This window comes from Motacilla alba, chromosome 8 (genome assembly GCF_015832195.1).
Source record: "Motacilla alba alba isolate MOTALB_02 chromosome 8, Motacilla_alba_V1.0_pri, whole genome shotgun sequence".
NCBI classification, from domain to species: Eukaryota; Metazoa; Chordata; class Aves; order Passeriformes; family Motacillidae; genus Motacilla; species Motacilla alba.
Genome location: NC_052023.1, coordinates 15,363,231 through 15,388,157, shown reverse-complemented (window position 1 = coordinate 15,388,157; position 24,927 = coordinate 15,363,231). Strand labels below are relative to the sequence as shown.

Below are 24,927 nucleotides of genomic sequence, written 5' to 3'. Positions count from 1 at the left end.
GACGTCCTAGCACTTCTTCCCCATTCTATTTTTGTTTTGCAAAGTGACATGCTGGGTCTGTGCTTGTATTTTGTAGTGTTTGCCTTTGTTCGGCGCTGTGTCAATGCAAAGCTTTAAAAACAATAAAATACTGACTTTGGGGGAACAGAAAGGCTGAAGGATTGACTGTATATCTCTTTAATTTTAAAATGATAACAATAGTCTCATATACAGTTTATATTATCACCCCTATCAGCACTGAGCCACCTTCTCCCAGAAAGTATATCTTCCAGACCTCCTGAGAACATGAAACACTTCTCTCAAGAAAGCAATTTCCCTGCAGAATCAGTGAGCTTTGCCACCCCTTTGTCCTTCTTGAAATGTCCTGTGCTTCTGGCCCTTTAATTTAATGTGAGACATTCCTGCACTCAGGCAGCAGAGACAGCTCATGGCAGAGACAAATCAGTATTACGAGAAACATGTAATAGCCATACAGCCTGCAGAAGTCTGGATAGCACAAAGGGGAGACACTTAAAGAGAGCTTTCTCAAAGTCATCTCATTAGCCTGGGAACCAGGGCTAAGAGATAAGACAATTCTTAATCAGAGACTGGAACTTGCTTCTTATGTTTATTAGAGGCTTGTTTTTCTAAAGGCTGTACAGTGTATTTTCAAGGGGTCTGATAGCTAAGGTGACCTGTCTTGAGTTTCTATCATTACTGCTTGCAGGCTGTCAACTAAATCCCAAATGGTAATTCCATAAAACAGTAACTTGGAATATCTGAAAGTAACCAGAATTTATAGTAAGTTTGGATTCTGGAATCCTTGCATTAGTAATCCTCTGAAATCAAATTGTTTTCACACAGGTAGTGCAACCAGACCTGGGCAGGAAATCCCATTTTCCCCAAAAACTTTTCTCCCATGACTATTTTAACATTAAATACAAAGTTGATGGAGGCTTAAGCCTCAGCTCCTGAGTTACTATTATACTTTTCCCTTCAAAAGTGTGTTTTGGAACTAATAATTGAGATCACTATATAAGGATAGGAAGTATAATTTTGTGAGATTCCTTAAGTAACTGGAAAAAGCTTTTGTTCTGGAAAGAGGAAGTGTGTAGGTATGCAGGGGTGGGAGGGAGAGGGAAGGGTGCATAATAGTTCCCACTGTAGTACAAACTATGCAGGAACAGAGCTATCAGCAAAGTGGAAAATAGGAATCAGCTTTGCTTCTAAGGAAAACAACTCCCAGGAGGAAGCAAAAGTCCATATGTAATACCATAACTGCTGATGTGCTGTTACTTGCCACAGCACAATGAAAGTTCAGCTCGTTTTGTTTCTTAAAGAGGCATCCATGAAATTATGGAAATTTTCATATATAGAGTTTAGCACAGGGCATCTACTAATATAATGAGTCACCAGCTGCAATGTGTATTTTCCTCTGTTATTCATCTTCAGAGGGGGACATAACAGCAAAAGAAATCTCATGCAATATGGACTGAAGGGTTATTATAGCATTTTCTTAACCAGACCTCCTGCCCCAACACAGTCATCTAAGCCTATGACATGCCAGAGAATCATCAGTGCAAAAGAGGTGACAGTTTCTGAAGGAAAATTTTAGCTTTACTTCAGTGTCTAGCTACCCTTATTGAACCAATGATTATAGATGTATATTTATCTCATTTGTTGGTTTAAAGCTTTGAAATCTGTGTCCCTTATTTAAGCCAGTAAAAAGGTGCTGATGCTCATGTCTTGCCTACATTGAAGAGGCAGGAATTACAGACCCTGGTGGGTGGACATGTGATGAGACTTCCTTTGACTGCTGTCCACCAAGGAAAAGTAGAGGTGCTGGTGTCCTGGAGCCATATGTGACATGTGGCCAGGGAAGGTAAGCTTTAATTGATACGGAGCTTTTGCCTCCAAAAATACCCCAAATGTAGTATTTCAAGATAGTTGCATTGGTAAGTATTTAACGTTGTAGTTATGCTGCTGTTGTCACTTGTAGGAAGTAGGAAGGCTAGGGTGACATGAGGTATCTCTGCTTTATGCCAGTAGGAGTTTTGTGAACATGAATTTACACTGGCAAAATTGTTGCTGCTGTAATCTGTTCTGTGCATTACGGCTTAACTGGATTGGTATAATGCACATCCCTGTAACAGTCACAGTAGGAGAGTGCCTGGGTATCCCTGCATTGGAGTACCCCATAGAATGAGCAAATGGCAGGCACGTTTCTGTGTGAGACACTAATTCTTATTTACTCGTGTTGCTACAGCTTCACAGGGGAGTCTGAGGCCCTTGCTTACAGAGTAAGGGAGAAATTTAAAATCCTGGAATATCAGGGTTTTGCACTTACAGCTCTCATCAGGAGGCTGCTGTCACGGCTGCTGGAAACAGGTTGATGTCTGAAGTGCAGCCATGGAAAATATGTTAGTTGAACGCCCCCTAGCTGAAATAATTTTCAGAACATGGCTAAGACAAAGGTTTCCTGAGGATTTCAATATACAGCTGGGAGGAATTCCACGTTCAAGCTTCCTTGTGTTTTGGTTTCAGCTCAGCCAAGCAGTTACTCTAAGGATGGATACATTTTAGTTCATATACTGATCATTTTAGAAATGTGTCTTGCATTAAAAAAGCAATTTTCATTTTTTGTTCCTGTTAATTAAGTTGGTACAAATTTGGACATATGAGGGAGGCTGTGCTTGCAAAACTCATCTGAAAGCTAGATTGGCATAGATGTATTCCTACTTTAGAGCCAAATTAAGCAATCCTACAAATACAAGTGTCACAGAGCTCTGTGTTTTCTCTGGTGTCATATATTGCAGGTACTTCTCAAAGCAAGAGAGCTCTGCTTTTTCTTTTAGTAAATTGACTGAACTTTGAATAAGCCAATAGCTTTGGTTTCATCTTCATTGAAGTGTACATTTTAATATAGAGAAAGAAAAGAAGGAAAACCTCTTTCTATGTAGTTAGACTTTGACTTTATTATATACACAGGATGGCATTGATTCTACCTCTTCCTTGATCAGATTGCTCAGCATAGATCCGTCCACAGTCTGTCAACACTGTATACATTCAGGAGAAGTTTTGATGTATCCAGAATGATTTCTACTGCCCATATCCTCTCTTTCTCTCCCCTCTTTCTCCATAAGTCTCATTTTTAGTGTCATGTTAGAGAGAAATACATGGCCAGTTTAAAAACCCCAAAGCTACACAAAATTAAACATCTCAGGAAATACACTTAACTGCTGCTTGATTTTGGACAGGCTGTGCTGTGAGAGTTTCTTTAACCATTAACAAAGTATCGCTTGGCTAGGAAGTCGGTGATAGGCTTGTTAAAATGGTCATACAGCCCTTCCTTTGCAATGCTGACATCACTGCTTACACACAGAACAGAGTTTTTGAGGATGAAGTAGTATTGTAACAGTAGATTAGCCTGGTAGTTGCAAAAATCAAGCTATTGAATATTGGAGACTTCCTTTCCTGACATTATCAAATGAGGTTTTGTTGTCTTACTGTTTTCTGTGCATGTAAGAGTGCATGAGAAGGTGGACTGTCACCACAACTTGTTTATGTATTATTCTTCCTCAAGCAGAGTATACAGAACTGAGCAGGAGTAATTGATAATAGACTACAGCAAATGCTGTCTTCAAATTTACAACAAGCATAACAAAAGTATACTCAGTATGTCTCAACTGCTAATCAACAGCAGTTGTGAGAAAAAAAACTGACAGAGGTTCAGTACTTCCATCCCCTCCAATTAGTACTGAGCAAAATCTGGTCTCCCTTGTATTTCAAAAAGCAAAAAGTAAGCTTTTAAGCAACTTGTAAAACAACCTCATATTGGCATTCTGCAGAATGTATAAAAGCAGCAAAAAAGACACTACCCCTGTTTTTCCTTTGTGGATCACTGTTATGTTCAGAGATTTCTTTTCTCATGGCTGCAACTGCAGTAGTCAAGTCCAGAAGCTGATGTGCTGTCTTTTAAGGCCCCTGTTATTTTTTTGCACCTTTGGGGAAACCAAGACTGGGAGACACATGATAGAGTACCTGAAAGCATAAGGTAGTAGCTCCTTTCCAGCTGCAGGTACCTGACATTTTAATGGTTACAGGTGTATGTCCAAAAGTACAGTGGTTTTTTTTTTTTTAAATTTGAAAATCAATGAGATCAAAAAGTGAAATTTGGAACTGACTTTTGCACAGTTCTTTATGAAGTGTGATCAGAATATGGTATATTAGTAAGACTACAATAACAAGGCATGGCAATTATCTGAAAAAATCCCTTTATTTTCTCACAGGGTTTTTTTTTCCTGTATTAATTATTCTTTACTATAATTTGAAAAAGGACAAAATTACATTTCCTTCCTTCCTTCCTGCCTGTCTGCCTGCCTGCCTGCCTCTCTTTGGGAATCACACTGATAATAGGCTGCTAAGTAGTAAGGAATTAATACATTTATCAGCTCATCCATTTTAAAGCAGCTATCTAAAGCATGCTACATATGAAAATCTCCAACAATTACACTGGTATTCGTAGTTTTTGCATAAATAAAGAATTGGTAGGTGCATCTTTATATATATATTTTGTGTATACTACTTTCAGTTAAGAAATGAATTTGCTGATAAAACACTTGAGAAGATTCTTAGACTTGAAAAATCAAGATAGACAATAAAAATATGTTAGACAATAGCTTACATGTTTTAGTCTTGCAAGTCTTGAATATGCTGAACTACAATGATTATTGTCAACATTACTGAACTATCTACCTGCACAAAAATTAAACCAAGATGACACAAACTATGAATTGCTATATTGCGTTTCTGAACCGTTATGAACTAATTCCACTACCACCTACTAATTAGTTACTGAAGCCTAAACATAATACAATTGCTGTTTTGTAACAAAGTAGCAAACCATTACAAAGGAACAGAGGAAATTAAAGTTTAAGCTGTATTAGTTTAGCATGTGTTTTAATCATGCTGCCAAATTACTTCTGCGTTTAGCTAAATAGATAACTTTAGTCATGAAAGCTCAGCAAAAGAACTTGACTCAATACTTAAATACTTATAATCATACAAGTTTGAGTGCATAACACTGAGTCAGGACTTTGACTTATCCCTGCAATTGGCATTTTTACTAAAGAAATCTTTGTTTGGATCCCAATTCTTAAAAAAATCTAGTTCTAGACCCTTCTGTAACAAAATATCAATACGAAGTCCTTCTGTTACAGGCACTGCAATAGCATGCTCCTATTACAAACAGATGGGTTATCTAAGACTCATTAGTGGCTCAACCATGAGGTTTTGTTGCCGTTAGAGTGTAATCAGTCAGGAGGGAGAACTATTTGGTGCTTGTCTAGTGCTTTAGTAATTCATTTGCTGTAGATCCTCATTAGAATGGAAAATTACAGCTGTAGCAGTGTCTTAGTTTCAAGAAACAGAAGCATCTTTTTTCTTTCCCCTCTTTTTAAGATAAATCTTCCATGCTTGTACGTGAAGGACATGGACAATGGAAGAAAAGCATCAAATGGCTGCTGGTAACTTATTCATTGCATTTTAGCCATTGGGGAAGTTCCCTGCTCTATACAGCTGTGCTGGTTGCTACTTTAAGTTCTCTAAAGTTCTACAGTTCTAAGTTCTTTCTCCTTTATCAGGAGAAAGAACCAAGCCTGAGAATTAGTTACTGTTGGAAGTAATGACATGTGATGTTATGAAGAGTCACAAGAATTGCAGCATTTATTTCCTTTGCAGACTGTTTTGTGAAAAGGGAAAGGAAAAAAAAATAGGGAATCTTGAAAAATCTAAAGTCAGAACTCATAGGGTTTCACATTATTTTCCTACAGAGAGCAAGAAAATTTGCCATGATTTTTTTACCACTGACATGTTATATACTATGAATCCACAGCTATTAAAGTTTAGTGCTAATCTAACTCAGCTCTGCAAGTGTGAACAGTGTTTGCATGGTGGAAGAAATATTAACAGTAGGCCTCTGTGCTAGAGTATGCATGTCCTCTAATGGAACCACTTGCTTAGTCTCAAGTGTGGGCTGAAGAAGAAAGAATGTGCAGGCAGAATAGGTGTCCCTCAGAAGACAGGATTAAATGAGAGGTTTATGTCTCTGAGGTGGCTGCTCTGTGGCTATTTTCCTGTAATCACACTTCACCATAGAGATAACCATAGAGCTGTGTTTCCATAGTGCATCTCTTGGCTCTCCCTCTTGCTGTAGTCTATATTTGTAGTGGGAAATACAGATCAGGCAAAGAGCTTCCACAGATTTGAAGAAAGTTCCCTCTCTTGACCAAGGAGTGTGAATGGCTGAAACATGCCAATGTTAGGCCAGACCTATGCTGGCCAAATTCAATCTGTAGTGTCCATCACTAAAGCTGACGGACATGGTCCCATTTGCATAACACATGCAGAAGTTTGAGACTTCACTGCTCCTGGCTGTCAGTCTGCTCCTTGCACTGGTGTTACCACCCCTGAGGCAAAGCTAGCACAACAAGATAGGTGAGTTTGCATCTTTACTTATATACTTTTCAGCCTGATGGATTAATGCAAATTCAGCTTCATTGTTCATGTAAATTAAGATATCAGGTTTGAACTGACTAGAGAGAGGTGTGGACTTTAAGCTTTCTGCTGTCCTTTCTTCAGGGAACAGCCTGTTGCAAGATAGGTAACAAAAGGCAGCAACACTGATTTGCACTAATAAACTTGTGGAGCCTTCTCTATGCAAGCTGTAAATTTGAATTATTTTCTTTAGCTATTAATGGATCTTCAACGCATCTTCTCTAAATTAACAAGAGCAAATAATACTTCTCCAATATTCTTAAGAAACAGTTTTTTAGCAAACTCCTGGCTCTTAATGATTACTGGGATAGCTAACCTTGGATTTATATCTAAAGCCATTACAATTTTGACTGTCTCCAACTGCCATTTTAAGTGATAGTCAGATCAACATGCCTTGTATATTTAGCAAGTCTAGGTTTTTGGAAGCTGCTTGAGATTTGACCTTGCTTTTTAAATTACTCAGAATAATTTCACAGGTCTAATTAGTGTGTGAGAAAATCACTTCAACTCACCTCATTTGACATTAATCCATTAAAGTAACTCATCAAGTTTTTCTATTGTTATATATTGCTGTCAGTGCTAGATGAATAAAGATTCAAAAAGAGGATTGGCCTAAACAGAAACTATAAACCAGTGAATCATGTAGTCTTAATAGCAAATTTACCTTGGCCAGCAAATTGTCATGTATCAGTTCAAAGTAAAAGAAACCCAGGAGGGACAAAGGTCTGGAGGGAGAAAGAGGAAAAGAAAATCTATGCTATGTTTGTAGAAAACACCAGTTAATCAGCTAGACCAGTTAATAACTCTTGCTGCCTTTTTTATTTGTCAAGGGCTCAATATTTTTTCAATATGAGGTCTGCTTCAGTGTGCTTTAAATGGCAGTTTATAATTAATGGTACTTGAGCATCTCTTATTTCAAAAATTCATACAACATTCTTGGTTACAATTTATACATGATTTTAAAGTATAATTAACGTTCAGCTTTACAAGATATATGCAAACAGATATGCAAATTTGGAAATAAATATGCAAACATATAAAATGTTGTTGAATTAAGTAGTCCTTAACATTTTTAATGAAATCAATATTTTATTCATATTTTGCACACAATTTTGAGTACTTAGTGATTTGGTAGTTCTCAGACTTTTGTGGACCATGGCTGCAGATTGATTCTCTTGTGGCTCATCATGTCTTCCACTCTCTTGAACCTCATACTTTCTTTATGGAAAACAGGAGCTAATCCAAACTCTCTAAACTATTTGGATTCTTTTCAATTATGCTTTGTGGATATTTGGGATAGTAAACTTAAAATGTTGCTGAAACAGTTGAAAATGATCTTTATAAAAACTTTCATATTGAATCACATTAAAGGTTTGTCTAGCCCAATATCCTGTTCCTAGAAGTAGCTAAATAAAAAGGGAAAGATACGAAAATATACATCAAGTATATCGCCTAGGTGTTTTTTGAGCACACAACCGAGTCAAGAAATGCTTGGGTTTTTGTATATATATGTGTGTGTGTGTGTTTGTGTATTCTGTCTATCTTTATATATGTATATATAAAAAGGAGAAAAAATACGGAAAACTTTTTTCACAGGAATGTGAATTGTTGGTTTGTACAAGCTATGATCTGTAAATTTCATACAGATCTTCTGAAAAAGTTGCCCTAAAGAAAGGGATTCCACATTTCATTTAATTTCTAATTCCAGCTTTTGCAAGTTTTGAGCCAGATGAAAACTTGGATTTTTGCTGATCTGAATAATATATATTATGGATGTATACATATATTCTGGATGTCCCTGACAGTGTTGGTGACACACCAGTTTACCTGTGTCTTTTGAGTGGTAGAGATCCCAACCCCAGATACACTATTACAGATGTGGTCTAACAAATGATGAGTTTCTCCTCCCTCAGTCTACTGATTATGGTGTTACTACAGTCCAGGATGATGGGTGCTGTCCTCACCAGATATAATGTGAGCTCGTGGCTGCGAGCAAGGACACTGCCTCACCTGCCCCAGCCCCAGGAAAGGGATCCTGCAATCCCTGCAGCCCCTGAAGACTGGCATCCTCTCCTCAAGAGCTCATACAACCCAAATGCTACCTCCAAAGGGCATGTAGTTAAGATACCCATATAAACGAAGTATAAAGATGTGTGGAATTTTTTATTTAACTGATAAGACAGGAAAATCCTCAGGGGTCCTGAGAGAAAATCAGGGTTCTAGATGTAGTTGCTAGTAAATAACTAGCTATTAGTACTGGGAGACTGATGGGTGCTTGACAATTGTCACAGACTGAACTAGGAAGTCATAAAATATTGGTATTTCAAAGTACATCCTTTACAGTGTAATAAGAGAATGCACGCTGAGGAGAGGCACCAGGAGCAGTTGAAGGGCTTGGTGTTATAAAGGCTAAAGGCTGAAGTAACAGGCAAAGTGTGGAGGCAGGTTTCCATTCTGCCTTCATTTACATCCAAAGCATGCTTTAAGGTTGCACATTGTTTAACTACTGAAAGAATTTCTGCAACTGGAAAAAATTGCTGAAATTGGCTGTTTCTTCAGACACCTAGAGTCCTCCATCTAAATTCTGCTGTTAGGTGTGCTTGGACAAGCATTGACTTAGATTGAAGGAATTTGAATACCTGAGCATACACATGTAGAGTGGATGAGTATGGCATAGAAAATTGCATTCAAGTCACAATGCACCATAGAATGCAGGAGGTGTACCCTATTCAGCTTCCACTCTTAGAACCTGGGTAAATGTTACATTTTAGACCTCATGTGCTAGAGATCACACAAGGTGACTATCACTTGAAGAGTAAATGTGGTTCCCTATCCTTGGTTTGCAAGATTACTAATCAAAATCAAATTCTTGGGCTTTAATCCATTTAGGGTTACTACACAAACTTGTTACATACAAAAAGAGTCATGCTGAAATCTATGCTGTTGATCATATTGTGCATTTTAATAAAGTTTGTAGATTTGGTCACTTGCATTTTTTTCAATTGAACCTAGAATATGTTTCATTTAGTTTACATTGATGCATAAGTAATCAAAATCATAATTATATTGCTAAAGAAACATCACTTAAAAATAGGCATATAAATGCTGTTTTGATCATTGCAAACTACTATTTGCTGTGCAGTGTTTTAGTTACGAGATGTAGAAAAATGTATCTGCCTTTGCAGGTGCATACTCGAAATGCTGTTTCAGGGCAAGTAGTGCTAATATATTTTTCTGAGAGATATTTGTTGATTTATTACTACAGGTATAGTGAGTGAAAATCAATACAGCTGCTTCCCTGTACATCTGTGGTAGTTTCAAAGTTTTCAGAGTATACTTGACTGAAAAAATGAAGAGCCTGGTATACTTAGCAAACAGAGCTGTGCAACACCCTCTGCCTTCATACCAAATAACATTGGTCTTTAAAAGACTATACCTGTGCATTTGCTCATATAGTTTTTTTTTCTCACAGTATACCTCAGTGCTGGATTCTTGCAAACTTTTGTTTCTGTGGGCTGGATTTCATTTCAGCAGATTGCCCAATCCCCTCTTCCTTCTCTTGTAACTGGTTTTGAACTATCTCAAATTCCCCAATGGCTGTATGACAATCTGAAAATTAACAATGGCCCCTTACTTGCACAGGGCTATGTGATTCACAAATTCCTTACTTAACTGATACTTCTTTTCTCCTTACTTCCAGCCAGGCAATCTTGTGTGCTTTTTAAACTGGTGTAAAGGCAGTAAAATGTGTATACATTGAAACTTTTTCTTCCTGGCACTCCATCACTTGCAAAGTAATCTGAGGCTTTTCCATAGGCTGATGTATTGGCAGTAACTTAAAAAAACCCCCAAAAATATAGAAACACGATTTTTGATTTGGCTATAAATTGGGATTTCTTTCCTTCAGGCAGGCGGTAGGACATGCCAGCTGGACTTTATATGTTGGCTGGTAAAAAGCTTTAGGAGCCAAAATTATAATTAGCTCACTTATATTGAAATATGTTCTCCCTAGCTGTTTTGGTTTTTTTGCCAGAGCCTGATGCAATTTCTGAAAGATGCAATTTCCTTCAGCACAGGAAATACGCATCATACTGTTGGCACTGAGCAACCACCCGTGCAGTGGCTGTTGCAGTGCTTGCAGGAGGAGGCGATGCATCTGCTCCTGGGCACATTTCCAGGGTGTCTGGCTGCAGGGCCGGGTGCAGGGGGCTGGCACTGGCTGGGATTGCTCAGTGCACTGACTGCAGGCATCTACGCTCCAGGCATAGGGGGCAGGAATTGCCCAGACTTGCAGGACATGCTTTTTAGAAGCAATCTGGGTGAAAAGCAGGGCTAGTCCAGCAACAAATCATCAGTGCAAGAAAGTTGCTTGTATTTCAGCAGCACCTAGTTTTATGTATTATAAAGAAGTGCATAAGAGACTCCATTGAGACCCAGGTGTTACCTATTCAAAATCAATATTGCACACTGTACGTAAGTGGTGGGAGTGAAGGACTGGTAGGCATAGCTGAAAGAAATTTTATTAAGGAACTTTGACAGGAAACATGGACTACAGCACAGGATGCAGATCTCAAAGACATAATGGATACTTATTGGGACAATTAAAGTCTGTTGAGATGGCCAGTGAGAGTAAAGCTAGTCTAGGAATGTTTTCCTTCACCCCACTCTGTCACTCTTCTGATTTTAGCATAGATGTGTCCACTGTGAGAACTGGTCTATATCTTCTGTAGATCACCAGAGTTGAGAAAGGGAGTGGAGGATACTGAGGGAGACAGGATAGCAAATGAGATTTCACAACAAGTCAGACACAGCTCTGCAAGAAGAATCCAAATTCTCCTGTTTCACAATTCAGTGCCATCCAGTGGTTCATTTCAATTTGATCTGAACTTGTTACTGATTTTTTCTCCCACTGTTTGGACTGTTTGTTTGCTAGATGAATATTCAATCTTATTTGGGGTGGTAAAATGCTTTTGCCTGAAAGTTCTCCCAGAGTCTGTGTTTGGTTGATTCCTTTTACTTGCATTTGTTCTTTCTCTGTTGCAGGAGCTTTCCCATGAATGGGGAAGTTTCTCAAAATGAACCCATTTTTTAATTCCATATTAGATATTTATGATGGTTACACATTTGCATATTTTGAATATTTTGCTTTGTTTTGTATAAGATTTGTCCAACTTTCCATTTTACTACTTTCTCCCAAAGGAATATAAAACTTTCTTTAGGAACATAATTTAATTTGGATAAAAGACTCATAAACTTCTAGCATTGGGGAAAAATGTAGAGGGACTGTTCCTCCTAGTCGAAGATGCAAAAGCCTATTAGTCTGTGCGAGAGCCGTGCGCCGTTGGCAGCTGAGTTTAGCCGGCTCAGCTCTTCCCAGCCGAGGTTTAGCAGGCTCTTCCCCAGCCGAGGTTTAGCCGGCTCTTCCCAGCCGAGGTTTAGCAGGCCATTCCCGCAGCTTGGCTGAGCGGCTCTTGCGCTGGCGGGGCCGGGCAGAGGCAGCCGCCCTGGCGTTCTCAGGATGTGCACGCACAGCCATGGGGTGCTCCAGGGCAAAGAGAGCCCTCTCCGGCAGCAGCCGGGCATCCGCAGGACTCGAGAGCGTTTTAAAGAGTACTAAATAAGTTTCTTATTATTTCAGCATGAAAACCTATAGTATGTTCATGGATTGATTAACTGATTTTATGGACAGCCTCCCTTCAGATTGAATTCTCTAACTGGTTTTGAAACTGATTCCTTGCAGACACAAGAAACACATGGAGAATCGTATTCTTGCAATCACAGATCAATTCAGGTATTTTGGCAGGCAAAAAGAAGAAATTCAAAGCTGGAGTAGAAGAAAGAGCTAAAAATTAACGGACCACTTACTTTGAAGTTTGAAGGCAAGCAGTTAACGTTGCTCTATGAGGCTGATAGTAAGCCAGCAAGTTTTTTCCCAGATACTGGATTTGATGCATGTGTCTTTCCTTAAGATGCTTTTTGAATTTCATCTGTTGAAAGACTAGGGAAAGAAATCATGCTTATGAATTTGATTGAAAACTTTCTTACTCATATTAGAAGTATTTAAAGGGGTGGTTTAATGCTGATTTGACTTCTTAATGAACAGATATCCAATATCTTAGTTTTGCTTAGATTCCTGAATTCATGCAAATATCAGTTACCATCTCTAATTCTGCTTTTTTCACGTAAGAAGAATGAGTGCTGTTGAGTGTGGTAACACCAGATAACTGAACAGCATGAAATGTTTAGAGATAGAACTCCAGAAAGTAAGCATGAAGTTTTGGAAATAAATTGGTAATAATGTGGTTATAATACCAATAAATTGGTATTGGAAATATTTTTGCTTTTTGAAATTGGTTTGCTTTACTGTCTTTGCCTGGAGTACCTATAGTCCCAAAGCTACTCCACCAGCTGAGGATATCTCTACTGCAGCAGTTAATGAATGTTTGATGCATGGACTTAATTTTTGACAATACACTTATCTTAGTGACCTATTATGGACCTCCAAGTAAAAAGCACTGTTGTACTCTAATATTTCAAGATGATAATCTGCAAATTCTGGCTGATGGTGACCATGCCATAGGAGCCAGAAGGAAGTCTGTTATACCTCCTGTATAGTTGGTTAATCATTAGCAGTTACCAAAAATAGCATTACATGTGCATATACAGTGAAAAAGAAGCTAAAACCTTTTGTGGGGAAAAACAATGTAAAAGTGGAAACTGTGACGCAAGAAGGGTACAGCTACACACCCATACAGAAGTTCTCTGTATCATTTGGTGGCTTTAGTGCAGAGAAGTTGCTGTGTGGATTAACAAACTGTTGTACCTCTGAACTTACCATTGAATAAAGAATCCTTAAAACCAAAAAATGAGACCATGAAGAATGAATAAGCAATGAGCTGTCAGCTGAAAAGAAGGAAAACTAGGAAGGGAAAGAAGAATGAAGAGGAGTTGATGCTGAAAAAAAAGGTGCCAGAAAAATCAGGGTCTGTCAGATTGGTACGAGCAATAGTCCCTTAGTTCTCATTAGCAACATATACAGTGCCTGTTGTCAGAGTGCTTTGGTCCTACATTAATTTATTAAGTATTTTGATAAACAATTTATTCTTCCCACAAGATGAGCAGTGGAGACAGAGAAGGGAGGAAGCAATGTCTAGGAGCAGTCATGTAACAAAGGCACAAAATGCAACCAAGGGTTCTAAAAGTTTACTGAAATGCATTTTTTGTATAATGCAATGATCAGATCAACTGCCATTATTCCTCCTAGGACTTCTATAGATCACCAAAAAATATAATTTTCTAAGTTCAGCCACTATTTATATATGATACTGATATTATAGAGATAGTAAATGTACTCATTCTTTTTATGCAGCTCAAGTGACATTGAGGAGAAACTGTGCAATTATCCAGCTGTACTGACACCATTAGGGAGCTTGTTCTGGATCACAGGTAAGTCAGATAAATATTTTGGCTTTGCGTATTTGGGTACAGAGCCTGTGGTCAGCAGTTGGTATCTGGCATGCAACTGCCTACTTTATCCATTTTTATGCACCAACTAATTTCCTTGATGTAGGGATTTGGGGATGGCAAAATAATTTCATAAATTATAAGCAAAAAAAAAAAATCTGTTTCATCTACTTCATTCTGGATAGCCACTGCATAAAACCTGTCAAAAACATATTGCTTCGGGTTCATCCCTGCTGCAGTTCCATTGATTACAGTGGAGTTAAATCAAAGATGAATCTGTCTGTTCAATTTAAATCTAATGATTGGTTAAAAAGTCGGGGGGAGAGCCCTGTCTAAATCCAGGGCTGTTTTATCCTTGTGTCAGCATTTAATTCCATTTGCATATAAGCCTATTTCCCTTCTCTAAATTTAATTTGTTAGAGCTTGGCCCTCAGCAACAACAGCAACAACAAAGTAATTGCATACAGTATTGGGCAGTGGTGCCAGTACAGCATGTGCTATAAAAATGTCTCATGCAAATTTATAAAATGTAGGCATTAGTGACCCTCTGCCTGGTAACAGGTATCTGGATGCTTGGAAAAAACTCCAAGCTTGAGCTTCATGGACATGTGACATCACATATGAATAATGTGTAATACACATATGAAGAAGCCTTTTTTTAATATCAGCTATTAAATGTGTCAGTTTCACCAAAGGAAATAAGATATCTGTGTCTTGTATGACCAGTGGGAACATTCTAGAGTTTCACTGTGATGAGATAAAACCGGCTGAGGCTTAGTTCTCAGGCTGCACTAGATATCATCTGTGACTTTGCACAAGGTACTTTTGCAGTGTGACTTAGCAAGCTTGTTTTAAACTGGGGAGGAGTGGTTGGCATTGTCACAATATACCTTGTTGGTTTAGCTGCTATGCTCCACTGCAGTACTGTGTTCTCAAATCACCTAGCCTTGAAACACAGAGCCTGATCTTCACTGAGACCCTTCACCTGGCCATTTTTGAATAAAAATACTCTTCATGTTGAACTTGACCTGATCAGCAGTCATTCCAATTCAGCTGTTCTTCCAAAGGTAGTGGTACCTGCCTTAAGTTGATAGAATCCTTTATTCTCCTTTTCCATATCCTAAATATTTGATTGCACCCAAAGGGGAAACCCTCAAATAAAAACATTTTGTAGGATTTGAGTTTTTCTTTCTGCTTTAAACCCCAGCTTTTTCATCATACATTCTGATGCATTAAAACTAATAATGGTCATAGATTCTTATGTATTGTCAATTTTGCACAACTTCATGATCTGTTGAGAAGAGGTCACTTCAGTTTCACCATTTGTGGAAAGGAAACACTGATGCTAAAGGGTAAATTTATTGACCTGGGACACTGTGCAATTTTATGCACATAACAAAGCCTGGAAGAGAAGCCAGGTTTTCTGAATTCGGGCTGCATGACGAGGGACTAACTTACAGAGAGCGGAAAATAAACACACATCCTCCCACTCTCTGATTTCTGTGTTTAGATAAATCAGGTTATTTCCTAATGTATCAGATCTTTTTAATACAGACTGTTCCTCATGTGGCCAGGAAAGCTCACTATTACCTCTGTTACTTGCTCCCATTACCTCTTGATGCACTTGCAGCCTATCCTCAGTAGGATTAGAAGGCACTCAGGACCTTTCAGGAGGCACTTACCACTTTACAGGATTAGGATAAGCCTACCTTTGATGTTTTTGTGATCATACCCATCTGTCATAACTGAACATGGTGAAGTAGGCTTTATTTTTATTTAATGTTCTAATTATATTTAAAAGGTCAAATATAAAATTTTTTTTTCTCAGTTTGCCTGCTTTTCTTAAAAAAAATCAATGAGGATGTGTTGTTTTTCAATACATACGCTAACATTTGAAAAGTAAAACCCCATGGTTAGAATCAGCAAATAAAGATGTGGTTTCACCTGATTTTAAGGTTTAACAATTGTACTCTATGTCACACTCCTTCCTCTTCTTCCATCCATATATTCATTACAAATGTCAGATAAGGCTAATCCTTCATGTGACATTACTACAGATGGTTACACTGGGGACTTAAACCAGATGCTGATAGTCTGGATAATCTGGATAAAAGCTGGTAACCTAAAACAAATCCATTTTGTGTATTACTCATGTTAACAGTTAAGATATATATAAAATCTTTATTACCCTTTAACACTTTACATAACTTTTTTGTTTTCCTCTTTTTATAATTTCAAAGGTGTTATTTTAAAAAAGATTTTTCTTCATCTCTCACTGTCCTTCTACCTCATCAAAATCATGCATGTATGTATGTAATAAGATTTAGGGAGGGGAGAGACACTTTCTAGATAAGAATGAACAGTACATTTATCTTTTGTTTTAAAATTCCTGTCGGGTTCACAACGGGAATTTTGCACTGGAAAGTAACTTTAATTTACTTTTATAAAAAGAGGTTTAATGAAAGCATTAACAGTAAAAAAGTAACTCCCTTCTGAAATTCAGTGTTTAGGATGGGAGCTGATAGGGACGTCTTCTGCTGAGTGGCCCAGACCTCTGACTCACTTGAGTGTTTGGAACCCATTTTTCTGTCTATTTAAGAATAGTAATATCCTTAGATGAGATTTACTCTGAATATTATGTATGTTTATTCTTTCATTTAGTAATGAAGTTTGTATTCTGAACTGGGAGATTCACAAAGACTTGTTTGTCTAGGAAGAATTCTTGGGTGTGTATTAAGCAGCTAATTTACATGGGAAATTCTGTGACATAAGCATACTGGATCCCTCCTTGGCCACCTATGACTATCACTGAAAGCTGCCCACGGCTGGAGGAATTGGAGAGGAAGACACTAGGTTATTGTTTGTAGCTTAGTGTATTTTGGGCTCTTTCAGCTGTATTACTTTTTATTTATTACTAGGTTTTGTTTCTAAGCTGGTCACTACTCTGGAAGTATAGGAAAGTAAGTTTACCAAGCACCTGAGCTATGCAATTATTGAGTAGCTTTTCATCTGTTGCTTAGCACACTTGAGATTTAGATTAGCAACTTGAGCAGGTCCCCATACAGTAAATGATCTTGGGTCTAATCTGATCTCCCTTTAATCCAGTGAGCTATGAGGGCAGTTGTCTGGAGCATGGTTCATGGAGCATGGTTTCTGTGACTTGCTCCTAAGCTTGTTTTGCTTAAAAACAGGTAAAGAAGTCAAGGTCCGTGGTCAGCCCAAAGCATGTGTAGTACTGATGTTTGAATACTGGGATTTAATACAGCCTTCTGTTGCCAGTCAAAGCTCTCAGCTGGACAATTCTCATAGTCTTTAGCAGCATATCCAGTAGTAATGACTCTCTCAGAGTATTGACCCGCTAGTAATGATTCTCTCAGAGTTCTTACTGTTTCACTGATTCTGAAATTCTGATTCAAATCAACACAGTTCTGTTGAAATCAACGGAATTCATGCAACTTATACCAGTGGAGAACCTTGATCCTTTCCTTCATGTATGGAATGATACAGCAGTGAAGAATACTGCTCACTGTGAGTCAAATAACTCTCAACAAGTTACTGAAATTGTTTAGAAGAGTAGTCAGTCATTAGGCCTTAGAGCATACTGCAAGGCTATATGGTGCAAACCTTCTGCATCAATGGAGATGAGTAAAGACTTATTGTCCAGATATTTTCTGTTGATAATATACTGTTATCAAATACCATCATAACTGTTGTTCATTTTGGGATCATAAGCCTTTATAATGGAAGAAAAGGTAAATACTTTGGTCTGAAAGGTTAGCCAGAGGAAGGCAAATTATTGCAGAAGCTGTGGAAAGGCGAAAAAGGTGAGTAATTACATGAACCATTGCAAGCAAGGAACCAAACTCTTACAATTATGTGTTTTGCAGTAAATGCAGTCTTGGTGGGCTGATAGACATTACACTAAATATCACAATTCACAGTCGTGCTATTTTAGTGTTTGTGGTAATCAAAGAGTGGAAGCAATAACTGGATCTGTTTGATAGCAACATTTGACTAACTTTTGACAATTACTTTTGTAAGTGTAAATTTTTAAATTGTGACTTTAAACAGCAGCACTTCCTTGATGATTTATTTTTGAGGCTTACTGAAAGTATGAAAATAGAGTGAAGTTCTATTATTGACCATATAGATGTGGTTGAAAGACCTATGCACGGGGCAGAAATTTTGCTACCATCTGTTCCACCTTAGAGAAAATACCTAGTTCAGCAGAGCTATTTCTTTGCATGTTGTAGGCCTGGAAATTCCATTTCAGCACTATAAAGTCTGATTCATCGAGGATGAAACGTCACTTTCAGGAATGCTGTTTAGTGGAGTATGTATGTATGGAAATTATGTTCTGGTATGGAGAGGGTCCTGGGTTATGTGTATTTTATGATCCACATATCACTAATTCATCTTTTCCTTTTGAAACATAACACATGTTTGAGCTTCACTGATACGGGTTCCTGCTTATTATAGTTAATGGATTATTCATCCTCTTTGTCCTTGACATAATCCTAAGTATGTGCATAAAACTCAGATCATGTTGCCCATAAAAACCAATCAGCCCAGAGTTCTTCTGCAAGGTGTTGAACGTTCACCCAGAGCAGATGGTAAAGATAATGTTTAATAAAGAGTTAGAGGATTAGTTGGAACAAAAATAAGCTAAGAGAAAGGGATAATTTCATTTCATATGAAAGTCCATGACATTTCATGTTCCCAAGGACTGATTAAAATTATGCCAAAAGCTGCTCTTTTTGGCCAGTTTGTCCTAATACTGACCCTGCTTATGTTGTCAGCTGCTGTATCTGCATGTGTTATTTTACCACTCTCCGAATAACTCAAAAGAAAGCTCTTCTGATTCTCCTGTGGCAGGGAAAAGTAATTCTTAATTAAATGGGAAGAGGAGAGATGACAGGATTCTGCTAAATATGATGAATATATTTAAACAACTGATATCTCAACTGAGGTTTAGAAGACAAGTTTTATAGATAATTTTAAACATAAATAAATTTTAAATGGTAGTTTTCAGAATATGTGGAGTTAAGCTTTGATTTGCCTTGAATATTTAGATGCTGAATGGAAAACAGAGCAGGGGATAGTCCATAAATGATTTTCAGTCTTGTTTTAGGAAAATTTATTTTTGCTATCAAAAACATAGAGGAGTAACCAAACCTATACATTTTGCATATTGCATAACATATGTAATGAATGTCCAGTTGTTCTTTAATAATACTTATTAATAGAAATTGAATAAAACAAATCATAAGCAAATATTTTACAGTTATGGTATTTCTGGGCTCGTAATTATCCGCTACAAATTTAAGATTTATAAATCAGAATCTCTGACAAAGTATATCATGTATGAATGCTGCAGAAACAAGTAAGTGGAATTTATTGTAAATGCAGTGTCCTTTGTTCTGAACACAAAATTTAAATTATTTGAAGCTGTTCTCATAAATAAACACATGTTCTTTTAAGAAGACATTTTAGAATGGTTAGTGGGAGACAGAAGACAACTCTTTCTTTTAATTGTTATGGCACAAGAGCAAAACAGGATCAAAATCCAAGCTATTAACTTACTTTACTGAGACTCAGTGGTCACTGAAGCATAAAACCAGATGTAAGCATCTCTGGACTCACTCCAGCTGAAGCTTAAAGCTCTGACCAGTCTTTAATGGTAGAGAACTGTTAGCTGCTTCTGTAATGCAGGAAGACAAAAGTATTCTAGAGTCAACATGATGGCTTTTGCACTGAAGTGGGCCAAAGCCCAAACCTTTGAAAACCTCTTGATATTTGCTTGCTTGGGTAATATAACTACCTAGTACTTCCAGAATTCAGCTAAAATATTCTCAAAACCTGCTCTGCATTTTATAGCCATTTCCTATGCTTAAGACAGTGTTTGGCTCCCTAAAATAAACACCCTAAAGTAGTATTCTGCTGCAGATTATTCCTAACTTAACTTATGCTCCTGTTGTTTCTCAAATTAGTTACTTTTGAAAATGTTCCATTGGGCACTTCAAACAGCTGAGTATATTTAAAGTAGTCTGAATCAACATAAAAATAGCAAGACACAGTTAAGAATAAACTGGAAATTAATGAAACCTTAATTTCACTGACAATAATTGTAAAAATTTTATTACAAGATGCAGGTTTAGCTGACTAATGGTTGTGAAACACATTACTATAAAACTTATTTCCCAATTTTCTTCAGTCTGCTAAATACTTGTCCATACTTCATTGTAGCCATCTTTTGAAATCACAGTGGCAAGAATAAAGCTCAGGATGTCTGTCAGCTGATACACAGTATCAGCATGAGATAGTGCAGCTCAGCAAGAAGAGAGGGTCATATCACACAGCTGAGATGAGACATAGATAAGTCTAAAGCAAGTTATAGCTTTATCTCATCTTAACCTTGAACCAGATGCCCTTCCCAAAGCCCTCCCTTCCCCCATCCCCTCATGCTTGTAGTGCACTACAGCTGTGCTGTAACAAGCTAGAATTAACAAAATTGGAGATGGGAGAAAGGCAGCCTTAAAAAGGGTACTTTTTCATTCAAAACATGTTTCTGAAAGTGTACAGATAGAAATAAATTGATTGACTAGCTGAATTTTGAAATAGAACAAGCAAGTCAGGTATGAAAGGACGACTTCTGTTTTAGCACTTCATGTTAGTAGAAAACTGATAGCAATGAAATGTATTGTGAAACAAAATATTTCTAACTTGTTCATATTTTTAATTTAAATAATATTCCCACCACAATAAACCCCAGAAATTGTGGCCATTGAGGAGTGGGTAGGCATTCTAATTTTTTCCCAGATGGTGAATGATTAATGTACAATTAATTTCTCCCAGCACTTGCAATGTTGTTCACCTTGCAAGTCCCTTCAGTTACTCACTCTCCAGCCTGCAAAGTAGTGTGTTCATATCATTCTCAGATAATGCTTTTTTTCACCTATCTGTATTTTTTTGTCTTGGTAGGGAAATGTCAGAAAATAAGCTTTGTTTTGATTTCTTCTACTTTGTTTTTTTCAACTGCTGCCTTTTCAAAAGTTTTCAGAAATCAAATGTGTGTGGCTGCTTTTTATTTCCCATTTTATCTGCAGTGGTTTCCTAGCTTTCATTCTCCAGCTCTAGTATCTCCTTTAATGGGGTCTCTGTGCTTTTTTTCTCACAAGGTGAACACTTTCTTCATTTTTCTGTCTGAATTATACACTCATACTTCATTAAGAGATTTTTGTGTTTTGGTAGCTCTGGGATAGGTGAGATCCTACCACTAAGCAAACTGCATTTTGGATGTGTTTCTTGTATGCATAGTTACTGCTCTTGACTTGGACTAATAAAAAATATTTTTTTTTCCTAAGGCTCTTATATTCAAATTAATAATATCTTTTTTCATTGTTAGATGCTTGTCCGAAGGAAGGTTAAAGTAATGCTTGAATATCATGAGACAGTAATTTTTTTAACAGAAAATCCACAAATTATTCATTAGCCCAATGTAAGTCTTTTTGAAACATACCCTTGTGAAGATAATAACTGGGATGATATGTGCTTTTCTCTAGCAATAGTTTTGCTTCCTAGTTACATCAGTGGGTTTTAATAAAAAGATATTATGCAGCTACAAAAAACTATCTAATGATATTTCACAAACTGCTTTTACCAACAAGAAAGAAAGCCAGTAGCAGCTAAAGTCACTGATTTTCCTTACAAATATTCTTAATTTTTATTTCATTTTAGACTAGGGGATCTCCAGAATAATGCAGTATACCATATATGTCCAAAACTCAGAGTACAGCTAAATTTTCTCTTCCTCTCCAACCTCTGAGGTCCCTGCTGAAGATTTACTGTCTTACCTGCCTGATGTAAGTTCATACCCGAGACAGATCTCAGTCTGTATCTGCAGTTCTATACCCAAAAGTGTAACAACAACAACTTAGTTCCTGCTGGTGGATTATTGCTGCACCTGTGACTTCTTAAATTAGCTGGGACCTACCAGCTGCCAGTGGGGAGCAGCAGTGTGCTCCAGGAACTCTCCAGCTTCTCCATCCCGAGCTTTTGAATGGAAAAACAGCACCGAGGCAGGAGAAGGGCAGTGGCAAACCCAGGTTCTCTTTCCTCACGTAGGAAATAACCCTTACTCAGTTTAAGCTGCGTCAAAGCCATAGCCTAGCACCCACTTTCCAGATAAATGCTTAAATTTCTGCATACTGCAGAAATATAATTGACATACTCCCTTCTTAATTTGGAAAATCTCCCTGTCACCTGAAGTAAACTATAATTTTTCACCACTTGTGGCTTCTACTTTCTCCAGATATGCAAAAAACCAAAAAAACAAAAGCAAAAAAACCCGAACAAAATCCCAAACCTGGTACAGAAGAACTGGAAAAAATCACATTATAAATATTTGAAAGGACTGGTGGTTTTTTTCATCCAGTAAATAATAGTTTATTTTTTAAAAAGTACATGCTATGCCCTTCCATAAATATCCTCTTCTGGAAAGCCCTATAAAAGTGGAATGAATCATATGCTTTAAGGATGCCCTTCTTTAGGATAATTAGAGAAGCAATACTGTCCTCTTCTTTCTTCTGAGATGGCACATACCACCTGACTTGGCTTGGCTTGCCTGTGCAAATCACACTGAGCTGGCTGCTACTTTGGCCAGTGAGAACATGGAGAAGCTGGAGACAGAAAAGGTTGAATCCCCACAGTTTCTAGTAACATCATGTTTTTCAACATGCTTTTTTTAAAGAAGGTATAGAAATTGCTCTAGGTTTTCAGTGAAGAGTGGTAAAATGCAAAATATATTGCTATTCCCCAGAGGTTAAATTAGTGGGTAGGAAGGATGCTTTGCTTGTTTGTAATTGCCAATTAAAATTTTAAAGGAAATGTTTTGTTTTAAACAATTCTATCCCCTTATGAATGTGGGCAGATGTGTACATATGAAAATCAAACTTATAATATTTCCAATGCATATAAATTCAAAGTGTTATAAATTATAACACTTTAAATCTTTAGCAGATAAGTATTTACTGGGGACTTGGATTCATTCTATTTCCTCAGCTGTGCTCTTGTTGGTATGGAGCTGTTTGTGACATTAGGCGTGGTGGATTTGATTTTGCTTCAGGTTGACATTTCATGGTACTAAGTGTGAAAAATGACATCCTCAACAAAGCCTTCCTTGCTGGAGCTCTTGGACACAACAATAACACCTTCTCATGCTAATTGGAGCCTGTATGATGTCTGAGTGGTTGCTTCACTGTTCTTTTTGAGTCTTTGACACTTACCCTGTTGCCATGAGATGCTAAAGATAAGATGGAAGAGCAAAAAATTAAGAAAAAGGAAAACAAAAAAGGCTACACATTGGTTTTGTGTACATTTAAGTGGCATTATTTAAGCAGGTCAGTTCTCTTGCAAATCAAATGATAATGAAGTGAATGGAGGATAGCTGGAATAGGTAAATATATCATTACTAATCTGGACCAGGATTTCTTTCTATTGAAGCTACAGGAATTCATATAAATAGGGGATAATTTTCATTAATTTTCAATGTTTCTGAAATATATATTTTCATATGCATAAATGTCAAATTGTCAAGCATGATAGAAGTTTGTAGAGAGTGATTGCCTGGTGAATCAACAACAATAAGGCCTTTTCTTCATGAAACTGAGAGGCTTGGATTGCAAATCAAAGGAAATGAGGGCAAACTATGAGTTAATGTATGGCAAATGTAATGCTTAAGATCAAGAGTGCAGTCTGTCTTTTACAGAAATACAGGTCTTATTGAGGCAAAATTTGGTGATATCAACACATGGCATTGCCACAGAGAAAAGATAAATTTAGATTGAATGATTTCTCAGTTAAACAGGGACCAACAGGGAGTTTATAATAAAACAATTTGCGCTTACTTTGGAATATGACAATGGCAATTTTTCTTGAGCTGAAAACAAACCATTACTGATGTATGTTTGAGACGCAGCAGGAAGTTTTCTAATGCAGACCCTTTCCACATCTATCCAGTAACAGATGTAATTTTTCTAAGTTGTGTAGCAGTATATAACACCATGTATTATTACTCTGGTCATATTTTCCTATCATGGTAAAAAATCTAGATTTGTTAGGAATCCCCCAGAAGTGACATATGTCCCTCAGCCTTGAAAGTTTAGCTCTTAATGAATTAAAGACTTAAATTCACTTGTCTGTTTTTAGGTTTCATTAAAAATAATTGTGGTGTAATCTCTGATTCTTAAAAATTTATCAGGTAACATTTTGACATATCTAATTGCAATTTTTGATTCACATGCTCTAATGTAAATCGGGAGGGGTTCCTTTGTCAATGCAGTAAATCAAGGTGAAAGGACTGACTTCCTTTTTGCAGGAAATTTTAGTTGCATTTGAAATGCCTGATACTAGAAATATTTATATTTCTTGTGGCTTATTTCAGCTGTGTAACAGGAGGAAAGGTTGTCAGTATTTCTGATCTAAATCTAAGGTCTCAAATTTCTATTTTTGTCAGCATGGATAGGGGCAATCCCACACCAGATTGGTACAGTAGAACCTGTGGACAGAGAATTGCATGTAAGAGCAACCAATCTCTCAGGGGATGTCCAGGATCACTTCAGGTCAGATGGGACCATTAGTGCTCCCTAGCATCAGGCAGAGATGTTTCTAAGACTTCCTTGCTGAATGAGATGACACTGATACAGCTGATTCTGAACTAGAGAAACAGCTGCCATTTATAAGCTTGGGATCTTGAAGAGCTGCCCATCTAAAGGAATGCTTTGGTTGTTTGGTATTGGTGTGCACCATTGATTTATGGGAGAAAAGGTAGCAGAAATTAATTGTAAAGTATTGATAATTGCACTGAAATTTCAGTGCAGGCCCAAGGGGAACACATTCTTCTGATTTCTAGATTATATATAGCAACATCTT

The 24,927-nt window shown here is 37.4% G+C and overlaps 1 long non-coding RNA gene across 50 annotated transcripts in view; it reads left to right on the top strand.

Annotated features, from left to right (window-relative positions):
* LOC119703709 overlaps positions 1 to 24,927 on the top strand; it is a 496,218-nt gene that overhangs the window by 17,737 nt on the left and 453,554 nt on the right. For 33 of the 50 annotated variants that reach the window (XR_005257713.1, XR_005257728.1, XR_005257738.1 and 30 more), the window contains 2 exons: positions 1,741 to 12,446; positions 13,904 to 13,980. This is a non-coding gene — a long non-coding RNA (uncharacterized LOC119703709). Of the gene's footprint in view, positions 1 to 1,740; positions 12,447 to 13,903; positions 13,981 to 17,424; positions 17,527 to 18,251; positions 21,497 to 21,735; positions 21,861 to 24,927 lie in introns of all 50 variants that reach the window. The other 17 variants (XR_005257733.1, XR_005257737.1, XR_005257726.1 and 14 more) reach the window with 15 other exon arrangements.